Source organism: Cottoperca gobio, chromosome 14 (genome assembly GCF_900634415.1).
Source record: "Cottoperca gobio chromosome 14, fCotGob3.1, whole genome shotgun sequence".
Classification (NCBI taxonomy): Eukaryota; Metazoa; Chordata; class Actinopteri; order Perciformes; family Bovichtidae; genus Cottoperca; species Cottoperca gobio.
This window is the reverse complement of record NC_041368.1, coordinates 10,009,544-10,020,542: the sequence shown is the minus strand read 5'-3', so window position 1 is coordinate 10,020,542 and position 10,999 is coordinate 10,009,544. Positions and strand designations below refer to the sequence as shown.

At 38.5% G+C, this 10,999-nt stretch overlaps 1 protein-coding gene across 1 annotated transcript in view; it reads left to right on the top strand.

The window, feature by feature from the left end:
* Positions 1–1,269: 1,269 nt before the first annotated feature.
* Positions 1,270–10,999, top strand: part of npas2 (neuronal PAS domain protein 2) — a 49,262-nt gene continuing 39,532 nt past the window's right edge. Inside the window, exon 1 of the mRNA XM_029448579.1 lies at positions 1,270–1,485. The gene's annotated coding sequence lies outside the window, so the exon portion shown is untranslated. The remainder of the gene's footprint in view (positions 1,486–10,999) is intronic.

The window sequence follows — 10,999 nt, the reverse complement described above, 5'->3', positions numbered from 1 at the left end:
AAATGTCATCTTGGCAGTAGCAATGGAGAAATCAAACTCTTCCAGCTTGAGCTATGCGATATACTGATGGTGGAACAATTAATTGAAAGTGGTAACTGTTGGCTTTTTCTTTTCTAAATAATATATGTGAAATGCTCATCCTTCAGTTCTGCGTATTCAGGTTCGGCTGTAGATATGAAGTGATAAAATGAGGCAGCTCATTGTTGAAAGCTGACTTAAAAAAAAATAATTGCTCTAATGATGGAAAGTACATAATCAAGTACAGTTTTGAGATTCCTTGCTTGAATATTACCATTATATTCTGCTCCATACAATATACTCTATATGTCAGAGGGAGATATAGTACTTTTTATTTCACTACCTTTATGCCATAGCTACAGTTTAGTTACGTTGCAGATTTTTGATAATTCTTTTCACGTTTTAATTGTCTTGTTTTGTATCCTATATTTATGTTTATTGTCTATGTACCAATGTACCAATACAGCACAGCAGAGTCCTTGTATGTGAAAACCTACTTGGTAATAAACCAGATTCTGATTCTAAAATGTCCATCTACAAAACATGTCATTTTTTAGAAACTATCAAGCAATATTATAGATTAAACTACCAAACATACCCAATATATAAAGTAAAAATGAGCTCCAGTTACAACACTAAAATGCTACTAATGTAATATGATATATAACTTTCACAGGGGCCATTTTTCTGCATTTAAGTACATTTTCCTGATTAAACATAAGATTTTGAATTTGAGGATGTTGGCAATTTACTTGTTATGGAGCATATGCTATTTGAGTTATTAGGGATGCCAACTGCACTGATTGACATAAGGGTGGCGCTACAGCATCTGTTTATGTGTTGGTTCATGTGAAACCCATTTGCCTTTACAGTTTCAGAGTTGTTCTGATCAGCCCAAGCCCATGTAGACCAACATGTGATGATCAGCTAATAACTTTGGAAAGCATGCCTCAGAGAGCAGAAGGTATGACTCACATCAATCACAGCATATTAGGGTACTGTACATATACGGAATACCGGTAATATATATTTAGTACTTTATATAACCTCTTGTGCATGATCAGGTAATTAGAATACACACGTTTTTAATAGCGTATATTTAAAGCCCAACCACCACACGCACGCAGGCACACAGACGCACGCGTGCTAGCGCTCACATAACTTTATTTGGTATATAGTCCAGTGGGCGGGACTCTAGAGTGTGAACCAACTGTGTCTGCAGAGAAACTCTTCATTCAGCCTTCATCTGTGTATGTGGACAGGACCCGCTGTGTTCAATGAGAATATAAAGAGTGAGGTGTGTGGGCTGAGTGTCCTGCCCAACAGGCTGTGTCCCCGTGAGCTCCACTTTCATCTCTGGGCAACTTTTTTGGAATATAGGACGTCGGGGTTTTTGGTCGGTTAAAGCCCCGTTTCTCACATGCCTCCGTTTGGACTTGTGTGACATCTATTTGTCCACAACATAAAGTAAGTTTCCAGCTTGGTGTTGTAAGTGCTAACGGACCGGCCCTCAGTGTCGGTGTCGTTACTTGTAAAGTCGTCACGGTTGTTACACATCTAGTTTACCGTTAGCTAACATTACCGGTGGGACAATTAGAAACTAGTTAACAGGTATTGAAGGAAAACAGGCTCATAGTTTTCTCTTTCCTCAAGTCTTTCCTTAACGTAATTGCTTTACAATATCTAAAACTTTTATTTATCAGTTAATTACACATAACATTTTTGTAATGTATTTTAAGAGATTAACATTTGTATGTAGGCTGTGTAGGCTACACCACTTTGTAACGCTGTTTTTGAAAAGTGCTATATTATTATTAATATTCTTATTAATTTATTTCTGGTACTAATATTGTGTGAAGCTTGTGAAGGCACCCTGTATATGAAATGCTGTCTAACTATGACTAATGCACATCTGTATGTGTTGACATAGTTATCTGGACACCAGCTGTTCGTTTGGTGCACACACAGGCACACTATTACATCTGAAAAATTATAATACATTGTATGATTAAATAAAATGTTAGCCTAAATGACAGTGGCATGCATTTAAAAGGGTAATGCAGAGGGTGTATTTGTGTATGAAGACTCAAATAGGCTATTTATATACTAGAATTAGTGAGAGGTGCTGGATTATGGGATTGGGAAAGACACCAAATGTACAAGAGTTTGATAAGGCAAGGCTCATGCTCAGACTAATGCCAAGTCGATGGCAACTGTGTCCCTTTGTGAAGGGACTGACGTGAGTGATGTGACAAAAAAAAGCTCATAATGTAGTTGAAAGGAGCCATTGTGCAAAAGATGCCAGTGTCCAAATGATTGTTCTGCGTCTTCATCCGCATATACCCACATTGAGGCTTGCTGCGTCAATGCTGAGTTTGGCCCAGCAGACTTGAATAGTGATGAGGATGTGTGCTGACAGCTGAGTGGGACAGGATGGGCTGTTCCATGACTGACTGAACTGGGGTGTTCACTGCTCCATATGCTCCCTTTTAACATCATGCTGCTAAACATTTGTGCCAGCCTCATGACTCATGCTATCTTCCTCTGCCTTCAGCTTTTTAGTCCCATCTCTAAATCCAACAACCAGACTTAACATTGTGGGCTGGATAAAAGAGTGTATTACATTTTTTGTATAACGCCTGCCCCTATGGAAACAGAGGTCAAGAGTCAATTACGATCAATGTTATAGAAAGGATAAGTCCTTTCTATAACTTCAACTGACAGCTGTCTCACTCACTGTATGCACTCATTTGTGAAAACAATCCAACTTTCATAAAATAAAATAGAACTTTATTAATAGGACATTCTTGTGCCAGAGATTGCTAAAAAAAATGACATCATAAGAATAAAGAAGAGTAATATAAGAAGAGTAATAAATCTAATGTGTAGAAGACCTAATATTAACACCAGTGCCTAAAATGAAAAAGTAAATTACAACAACATAGGAATAAAATTTAAAAAAACAATAGTGTAATACATATAAAGTGTATAAGAAGTAAAGCTAACACCAGTGCCTAATATAATAACAATTGAAGTAAGATACATTTAGTAAAATAATAAAGTTACATTACGCATGATGGTAAAATGAAAGTGTATTATAACTATGGGGTAACAATTATTGCTGGGCAATAAAGCCAATCTATTGAACTGCAGTCATTCTGTTATGAAATCCATGTTTACTCATATTGCAAATTATGATAAATCATCTTATCACATATAAATAAACTGAGGATAAATACAACAACCAGTGCCATATGACCAGTCAATCAGCCCACAGTCCAGAATCTCATAGTTATATTTTTGTCATAATTATTGGATTTGTTGAGCACAGTGAGAATACACCAACGTTGTCCGTGGCTCACTCTCTGTCTATGCAGCAGGTTAGCCTGTGGGTGTTTGAGTTTTATGTTAACCTAGAAACTCAGAAGAGGGGTTTGAGGGCATCATGTTGTTATAGTGCTGTTCACCTGATACATGGACTGCCATGTGATGGGATGTACTCAGAGGAAAGGGGACACCCAAAGCATTGATGTCCTGGTGCCACTCAGAGTTTGATGTTTTTGCAGCAGGCAATAATGATAATAATAATAATAATAATAATAATGATTATTATTATTATGAGACTCTGTTTCATAAATATGCTGTAGTATGTCGTATTTATGTGAAGCTTTCTAATAATATGACGTACAAGAAATCACAAATATAATTTACCTTATCCTTTTAAGAAACTTTCTTTTACCACTATGCCTTATTAACACGTAATCATGACTAATTACCACGTTCGCTTTTTACAATTGTGAAAATCCTTTTCATAATTAGCTTGCCCCATATACTCACTGTATTACAATTTCCTTCCTTTATCCCTTCCTTCTTTGTGCCATTTACTTTCTTCTTTCAGTTTACAGCATTGTATTTCACATTTAAGAGTGAAATGAGCAAGAGGCCTTATGGACATTTCCTTTTCTGAGACTTAACTGTGATCAATTGGTTCTCCTGCTTTTTGCGTCAGCAGTGCTGTGTCTTTGTTTTTACATCTTTTTTGCTGAAACTATGCTGTGATGAATGTTAGTTAACTGATGACACACAGCCGCGTCTCTGATGTAACGGAGCATGTTGTGGGGAAAGTAGGTTACTAGGCCATGTCCTGCAAGTTTAAACTGAATGCTAGTCTGAATATTGCTAGAGCTGCTTAGTATGACTGGGCATGCACAAATGGGATAGGTCTGTGCAACAGCAAAGAGATCATTTTCACCCTCTGTCTCTTTAAGAAAACAGAGCGGCGCTCCACATAGAATGAATGTTCAATGTTCAAGCCATGTTGAATCATCTCAACACACATGAAGTGGAGTGAAATATGACAACAGGTTGTCTAACGTAACAGGTTGCAAATTACTAACCTACTTACCTGAAACATCTGCAGTCTTAAACCTTTGTGTGTGAGCTGCCTATTTTTAGTATTTGCATTGTATTAATATATATATATTTTACTACTTACATTGACGTCAATGTTTGTTATTTATTTTAGAGATACAAATGTAATGCTAAATCTGAAGATAAAGACGCATGTAGCTAAGTGCTATATTGTCTTTAAGGAAGTCCGAGAAATTAATCTTAGATTATGATCATGGTGCAAAAGTCGCCTTTGTACTTGCTTCCTGTTTGGTACCTATAGCCTATTGTGTTGTTTTTTGTTACACTTGGCTGTACCAATAGTTTCCCTTTGGGTGGCAAACTTGAATTTATTCTATCACCTGTTTTTCTTTTTTCTTCTTCTAATAATCAGGTGTCTTTCATATAGCTCAATGCAAAACCAATGTTGAGCTTTTATTTATCCAGGTTAGATCCACAGTCATTCCATATGCATGACATACCAGATGCATACTTAGTTAGATAGATCAGCAGTAACAACATTTCATAATAAAATAGGAAAAGCTGAGAGTAATGGGTAACAGGCACTCTTACAGGAAAATATTAAACAGGCATTTAATGTATTTGTGATTTCCATCAGAACCATTCCCACGCACCTTCTCAAACTGTAGCAATAGTTTATGATGTTTCAAATGTTTTAGCGCCCTCTGTCCAAGCCTTACAGATAGTTCACATTTTTCCAAGGAATACCGTCCTGGAATACTTTTGTACAACTGTAATGAACAATTTAAAACACAAACTGGATATTGGATAAACAGAACACAAACAATATTTCTGAACACAAATAATTGTTGTTGCAAATGTCATCAACAGTGTAAAGGTTACATGGACATAAGTACTATAAGGCTTTAATTTCTGGTGAGGACAAATGGATTAAGGACGTGCCTAATGTTACTCCTCACCACACCTCATATACTTTCCTAAAACATTTCCTGTATGATTGTGAGAAAGTTATACAGTACATATTGAAATTGCAGCATTTTATTGCAAGGTATCTTTGACAATTGTGGTCACCACAATATTCAGCTCAGTCCTAAAAATGGGGGTTAATGCAAAATAATAATTAACAAACTATCGTCTAATAACATTGGCTCCCTTTTCATGAAAATCGGACCAGTAGTTTTTCTGTAATCCTGTTGACAAACAAACAAAACAAACTGAAAAGATAACCTCCCTGGTAAGAGGTAATGAATGATATGACACGGAAAAAAGCATCAAATCCTAATTTCTAAGAAGTTGGAATCAGCAAATAATTTACATTTTTGTTTAAGAAATTTCTTCAATGATTATCATAAAAAGTTGACGATAGCATTGGTCTGATACAGCCTAACATCATTTTAAGGGCCCACTTAACCAATTCAAGATTAGCAGAGATTGACCCTGTTTTGGTCCAGTATTTTTTATGCTTACACAAAAGTATTTCAAAGATCGATCCCTCCCAGCCCCTCTTGTGCTACATTTGGATTTTTGCCTTGCATTTACCTTCTTTATTGTGAGGGAGCTTATTCTCCAATGCTGGAAGCAAGTCTCCACTTATCTTTACAAGATGGACCAAGCTAGCTTTTAATGTCACAGTCATGTGGCATCGTACCACGTCTTTAACTCAGATTGAAGGTGAGCACAGAGAAAGCAAATTAATGCAAAAACATCTTTCTAGTCTCAACTCTGCACAGAAAAGGTTTTAAGTACTAATGTTTATATGAGCGTTTCTATAACGTGGCTAAGAAACGTTAATCATCAGTGCAATTGACAAAGCCAATAACATTCACTACACTATGTTCTGCCATCCTTACTGTAGTTTGAATGTTTACAAAGTTCTGGATTCTTTCCACATGCCTCGTGATTTTCTTTTTTTAATAGTGAATAGTTGCTCTATATGCTGCACAATAATGACTGATGCCAGCCTCAGTGTCCTCAGTGCAACTATGTTGCACATGACTCTTGAGACTATGAATGGTATTCATGTCACCCTCTCTTACCTTGTAACTATGACAGACAAAATGTTCAGCTCCAGTTATATAACTGTCTCTACAGACGTCATCATCCTTGCTGCTGTCGCTGATCTCTTGCTCCAAAGCACACAGTCATTGTCCTCTGTAGTTTCAGACTCAGATCCACTAGGGCGTGATTAAGACATTTAGCAAAAAATATGTTCTGTTTCTCGGGCTCATTATCACATTGTGTGAATTTGCTCCCTCTCTTTTACATTTGTGGCATTAAACAAGTGGCGTTACCCGTGATAAACATTGGAACGTAATGTGTGAAACCTTTTAAAAATACGCTGCAGTACTACACTAAGATCTCTATTAACCAAAATATATTCAGGTGACCTGCATTTTTATTTTAGAGGGATGAAACCCTCTTTTAATGGTCACATATGCAGAGCACACACAGTGACATTTGTTCTCATGCTTTTAACCCATCCTATTACCAGGAGTCTACTACTAGTAGGAGCAGTGGGCTGCTCATAGGACAGCGCTGGGGGAGCAATGGGAGTGAGGTTGTCCAGTACCTTACTCAAGGGCACCACAGCAGGGCAGGAGGTGAACTGGGACCTCTCCGAGTAGCAGTCACACTCCATTTTTTAGGTCTGGTCAGTGACTTGAACCAGCAACCCTACGGCTCACAGTCCAAGACCCAACTGACTGAGCCACTGCCGGACATTTGAGTGAATGATTGGCTTTTGAGGTAGTTCTGCTCATTCAAAGGATTGAAGATCTCATCTATATAAATGAAGTTCATGAAGTTCATGAAGTTCATGAAGTTCATGAAGTATCAGGTGAAATTAATTCAGGCACTATTTGAGTGCTACACTGTCTGCTGTCATTTTTCATATTGTTTTTTTTGGAGACCTTGTCTATTTTATATAGCTGATTCACATAACTTGAGCTTTTCATCTGCCTTTCACAAAAACAAAAAATAATATGTGTGGGCCCGACCCGTGTGTGACTTAGATGTGATTCAGATATTTAGCTCAGGTCTTTGGTTGTACAATGGGCATTACAATGTGGTTTGTTTTTGTGCAGTAAAATACACAACACAGCAGAAGGCCATAGATGAGCGCATCAGGATCCCCGGAAGGGACATTGAGGGGGGGAAATTGTGCATTGAAAAAAAAAAAAAAGAGATGTACTTGTGCGAGATAAAATAGCAACACTGAATTTGAAGAATTTACAAGAATGAAGGATGAGACAATAATTAGTTAGCTAGGTCCCTCACTGCAGCTCCGGAGACAGACCTTCAGTAAATGGACTCAAGTGTAGCAACTCAAATTCAGCCAGTGCAAATCCCAGTGCCGGGGGTCACAGTGTGCTGGTTCTAACCTGTGTAGCGGCAGCAACAGAACGTTTTCTGATCTGGTGGGGAGTCTGGGCGGTCCGGGATCAGGAATATTTCTGTTACTAGCGTTTTTGGCGGACTACGTCCATACCTTAACAGCTCTCAGCCAGCCAGCCCCTACCCATGTAATGTAAACGTAAACACATAAGGGACGGGTATATACATTCAGGAAATACATGTTTATTTAAAGGGCCTACGAAATGATAAACATACATTTCTACTGATGATAGTAAATGCTATTTGTGGTGTAAAATGATGTGTTATTTATGACACAATGATCGCAGTATTTAATAAATCATGATTTAGTATGTCGACCACCGATGTTTACATGTCCACTACCGGAAACACCCGACACCGTGTTCTGACGTCACAAATAGAAAATAGTCCACCAGTTGAATACACAGACAGCACGGCAGACGTGGCGATGTCGGACTCTGGCTCGGATATTTCGACAGAATCGAGTGACAGTGAGTCGTCAATAGACTCGTTGCACCTTCAAGAAGAGGAGTTTATTGAAGAGGATGCCGGTGTCGTGGATTTAGATCATGCGGGCGAGTTTAACGTGGTGGAAACAGAGCAACCCGAGACACAGTGTTCAAGATGGAGACACAGACGGGAGCGAACATGCGGATGATGGTGACGGTGATCCTGGATTTGGCAGAGATCCTGTGCGACAACAGAACACAGACAGGTATATACATTTGACTATAGTTCATAGAACTTCTCAATATATAGTAAATACATCATAATAAAACGTAACATTATCCTCGATCGTAAATAGGTCGCAAGCTATCCTATATCGAGTCGATAGCTTGGTTTCCTTGAATTGTTATGAACCTGACTGGTTGTCCGCAAATTGCTTGATCGCTAAATATTCAATTATTTGGACACATCGACGTCTGTAAAGCTTGATAACTTGACTCTTTCTCAAAGTTTCTGCGGTTGAGGTTCTATCGTTGTGTCTGATGTCAAACGTCATTTATTACGAGGCTGTATATAAAGCATTAGCTATTAGCTAACAAACAGATCGGAGGAATAGTCTGTATACTGACCGTCTCACGGCTGCCTAGAGTAGCCGTAACACTTACCAGATGTTCATGGAAGTTACGATGTCGTAACTTTACGAGACTTACGTGAAACGGGTAAGAAGTTGCTACTAGATAGATCCGACCTCCGTACGACCATAACAGGCTTATGAGCTGCTTACGAGCCTGTCGTGAAACACAGGCATATACATAGTATGAAATTAAGAAGACGTTAATATTGGCCTTTTTTCTGGATATTGCATATTGTGTACATGTCCTTACCACTCTTCCTTTATACAATTAGGTGCACATGTGAAAACTGTACAATTATGGAAGCAATTGAAGAGCTGCTGCCAAGAAAAGGATGTCATGGAGGAACTTCAATGAATATGAGGGACATGGTGCAAACATAACCTGCATAACAGATCACCCAGGATTCAAATCAAAGTGTCTGGATGTTTGGGTGTTGCAGACAGCCTACCAAAGGTATTCATAGAGGGACAGACAACAAGCAGGTGATCAGCCACGTAATGAGTAAGTTACTTAAAAGTTACTCAGAAACGTTGATGTATTTATGGGGGAGTCGAATGGTCACTGCCATTCAAAAGATCTGTGCTACGTTTCCATCTGACAACTACACGTCGTTCAAGTATCAGCACTTTATTAGAGTCAATAACAAAACACAATGTCAGTTCAGTGATTGAATCTGCTTCTATACAGCACAACAGCATCCCTCTTGTTTGGTTCTTCCACCGACTGCTGAGTGGAGCTGGGACTTCGAAAGGTTCCTCATCAACATTGTCTTAGCACAAAGCATTGAGTCTCGGTCAAGAGTTCAGTAACATACTCTGCAAAAAAGACGTTTTATAATCAAGCATTATATATTATATATATATGTATGTATGTCTGTGTATATATATATATATATATATATATATATATATATATATATAGATATTATGATGCTGACCTTTGGAACAACCAACCTGGATTGGAACTTGCAGTCCAGCTGACCTGACACGTGGTCGCGCCTGCATGGACTTGTGGTGTGTCCGTGGAGGGGGATCCGTCTGCACAGCAATTTCTTTCTGACATGTCTGAAATGTACAAAACACAACTTTACTAATAAATCTTTCAAACCAGCTTGAAATGGTATTTCATGTTTATACATGTCTGCGTGAAGAAAATATCTAATAACATTCATAATAAAAGATGTGGTTGAATTGATTGAGAGAGCAATGATATCAAATTAAACAAATATATGAATTATGTACATGCATGTGGTGATTGTATTTTTAACACGTCATGTGCAGGTCTACTGGTACTACAACTGTAATGTACAGATGACGTACAGTCTGTATACTTACTGGTGTACACACAGCTTCCTCCCCAGTGTGGATGTCCAATAGATGGTCGCTGATCATACAGGTATCCTCAGTTCTGTCAGTGGCTTCATTAACCAATATTTAGGGTGATAGTTAAAAGTTAAATAGACTCACGCTTTTACTCAAACTACAGAATAAAATGGGGAAGCCTGTTATAAACATTGAATCTATACTTAATTAAGCTAATGAAGTGTAATTAGCTAAAGTTATTAATACTACAAAAAATAACACACAGATATTGGCTAGGGTCTGGTGTAAACTCGTTACATACAGTAGGCCTAGACCGATTATGGCTTTATGCTTGAAACAATAAATATAGTAAACAAGTAGCACGGCTTACCTTTGCTCTCTCCCTTTTGGCGGATGCATTTCGTTGTCCTCTTTGGTGGAGGACTCTGCACCGGCGGACGTGTTTGAGTCGGCGTGCTGGCTTGTGCTGGCTGGGGTCTCGGCAGTATGGTAGGCACAGCATCTGCATTCAGTTTTAAATTCTTTTTGAATCTCATTTCCTTGGCGTGCATAGTTTGTTCGAAACACGATCTCTCAAAGTGCTGCCCACAAATCATCGGTTTCATCGACGCACTTGTCTTGTCCATAAACGCGACATTTTATCATCTTTTGGCCACAGAAAGCTAGATTTGCAGACGGCCCCACATCCCCATACAACACATCGCTTCACGATTATCCTCGGCGATCGATTGTTGTCCGTTCTTTCTCGTAATAATTGACAGCAGTCTTTGCTGGACGCTTCAACGCAGACGAACACTGGCGGCGGCTGTATTCTACTTGTGACATCATCGCCCG